Source organism: Oncorhynchus clarkii, unplaced genomic scaffold (genome assembly GCF_045791955.1).
Source record: "Oncorhynchus clarkii lewisi isolate Uvic-CL-2024 unplaced genomic scaffold, UVic_Ocla_1.0 unplaced_contig_11482_pilon_pilon, whole genome shotgun sequence".
NCBI classification, from domain to species: Eukaryota; Metazoa; Chordata; class Actinopteri; order Salmoniformes; family Salmonidae; genus Oncorhynchus; species Oncorhynchus clarkii.
In genome coordinates this window covers 21,277-24,422 of record NW_027259416.1, presented here as the reverse complement: position 1 = coordinate 24,422, position 3,146 = coordinate 21,277, and positions in this window count along the sequence as shown.

The following is a 3,146-nucleotide window of genomic DNA, read 5'->3' as shown; positions in this document are numbered from 1 at the left end:
AGTGATGCGGAGAGGGGGGCGACGGAGAGCGCGAGCTCCTTTCCACGAGCTCGGTGACGAAGATCAACCCGTCGCTCAATGCGAATAGCGAGTTCAATCAAGGAATCCACGCTGGAAGGAACCTCCCGGGAGAGAATCTCATCCTTTACCTCTGCGCGGAGACCCTCCAGAAGACGAGCGAGCAAGGCCGGCTCGTTCCAGCCACTGGAGACAGCCAGAGTGCGAAACTCAATAGAGTAGTCTGTTATGGATCGATTGCCTTGACATAGGGAAGACAGGGCCCTGGAAGCCTCCTCCCCAAAAACAGATCGATCAAAAACCCGTATCATCTCCTCCTTAAAGTCCTGATACTGGTTAGTACACTCAGCCCTTGCCTCCCAGATTGCCGTGCCCCACTCACGAGCCCGTCCAATAAGGAGAGATATGACGTAGGCGACACGAGCAGTGCTCCTGGAGTAAGTGTTGGGCTGGAGAGAAAACACAATATCACACTGGGTGAGGAACGAGCGGCATTCAGTGGGCTCCCCAGAGTAACACGGCGGGTTATTGATTCTGGGCTCCGGAGATTCGAAAGCCCTGGAAGTGGCCGGTGGATCGAGGCGGAGATGGTGAACCTGTTCTGTGAGGTTGGAGACTTGGGTGGCCAGGGTCTCAACGGCATGTCGAGCAGCAGACACTTCCTGCTCGTGTCTGCCTAGCATCGCTCCCTGGATCCCGACGGCTGAGTGGAGAGGATCCGAAGTCGCTGGGTCCATTCTTGGTCGGATTCTTCTGTTATGGTGAGTGAATGAGGACCCAAAAGCGAACTAACTTAAACAGAGCTTCTTTAATAACCAAACATAGGTAGGCTCAGATAGACCGGCAGATTCCGACAGGACAGGACAAGGTTACAGCAAACATGACGATAGTCTGGCTCAGGCATGAAACACAAACAAGAATCCGACAAGGACAGGAACAGAAACAGAGAGAGATATAGGGACCTAATCAGAGGGAAAAAGGGAACAGGTGGGAAACGGGGTGAATGGGTAGTTAGAGGAGACAAGGAACAGCTGGGAGAAAGCGGGGGAGAAAAGGTAACCTAACAACGACCAGCAGAGGGAGACAGGGTGAAGGGAAAGGACAGAGACAAGACACAACATGACATTCTCAGTCAGTCTCTCAATGTGCAAAACTGATAGAGACATACCCCAAGCGACTTACAGCTGTAATCGCAGCAAAAGGTGGCGCTACAAAGTATTAACTTAAGGGGGCTGAATAATTTTGCACGGCCAATTTTTCAGTTTTTTATTTGTTAAAAAAGTTTGAAATATCCAATAAATGTTGTTCCACTTCATGATTTTGTCCCACTTGTTGTTGATTCTTCACAAAAAAATACAGTTTTATATCTTTATGTTTGAAGCCTGAAATGTGGCAAAAGGTCGCAAAGTTCAAGGGGGCCGAATACTTTCGCAAGGCACTGTATGTGGGAATGCTGTTCATTGACTATACCTCAGCGTTCAACACCATATAGTGCCCTCAAAGCTCATCAGTAAGCTAAGGACCCTGGGACTAAAGACCTCCCTCTGCAACTGGAACCTGGACTTCCTGACGGCCCAACCCCAGGTGGTAAGCATATGTAACAACACATCCACCACGCTTATCCTCAACACAGGGGTCCCTCAGGGGTGTGTGCTCAGTCCCCTCCTGTGCTGCCTGTTCACTCATGACTGCACGGTCAGGCATGACTCCAACACCATCATGAGGTTTGCCAATGACACAACAGTGGTGGGCCTGATCACCAACAACGACGAGACAGTCTATAAGGAGGAGGTCAGAGACCTGACCGTGTGGTGCAAGGACAACAAACTCTCCCTCAAAGTGATCAAGACAAAGGAAATTATTGTGGACAACAGGAAAAGGAGGACCGAGCACGACCCCCATTCTCAATGACGGGGCTGTAGTGGAGCAGGTTGAGAGCTTTAAGTTCCTTGGGGTCCACATCAACAAAAAACTATCATGGTCCAAACACACCAAGACAGTCGTGAAGAGGGAACGACAAAACCTATTCCCCCTCAGGAGACTGAAAAGATTTGGAATGGGTCCTCAGATCCTAAAAAGGTTCTACAGCTGCACCATCACTGCAAGGTATGGCAACTGCTCGGCCTCCAACCGCAAGGCACTACAGAGGGTAGTGCGTACAGCCCAGTACATCACTGGGGCCAAACTTCCTGCCACCCAGGACCTCTATACCAGGCAGTGTCAGATGAAGGCCCTAAAAATTGTCAAACACTCCAGCCACCCTAGTCATAGACTCTCTGCTACCGCACAGCTAGCGGTACCGGAGCGCCAAATCTTGGTCCAAGAGGCTTCTAAACAGCTTCTACCCCCAAACCATAAGACTCCTGAACATTTTATCCAATGATTACCCAGACTATTTGCTTAATATCAGGAATTTTATGTATTACTTTTACGTTGTACTTTTACTCAAGTATGACAATGTAGTACTTTGTCCACCACTGTACTTAAGTACATTTAAAACCAGATAGTTTTAGACTTTTACTCAAGTAGGTATTGTAGTGGTGGTATGGTGACAGAAGGTACTGTATGTGGTGGTATGGTGACAGCAAGTACTGTATGTGGTGGTATGGTGACAGCAGGTACTGTATGTGGTGGTATGGTGACAGCAGGTATGTGGTGGTATAGTGACAGCAGGTACTGTAGTGGTGGTATAGTGACAGCAGGTACTGTAGTGGTGGTATAGTGACAGCAGGTACTGTAGTGGTGGTATAGTGACAGCAGGTACTGTAGTGGTGGTATAGTGACAGCAGGTACTGTAGTGGTGGTACTTATTTAGCTTTTCCGTTCAGTTGCCCAACGTTACGTTGTTTTGCAAGAGACAAACACTACATGGCCAAAGTATGTGGACACCTGCTCGTTGAACATCTCATTCCAAAATCATGGGCATTACTATGGAGATGGTCTCCCCTTTGCTGCTATAACAGCCTCCACTCTTCTGGAAAATGTTTTCCACTAGATGTTGGAACATTGCTGCAGTGACTTGCTTCCATTCAGTCACAAGAGCATTAGTGAGGTCAGGCACTGATGTTGGGCAATTAGGCCTGGCTCACAGTCTGTGTTCCAATTCACCCCAAAGGTGTTCGATGGGG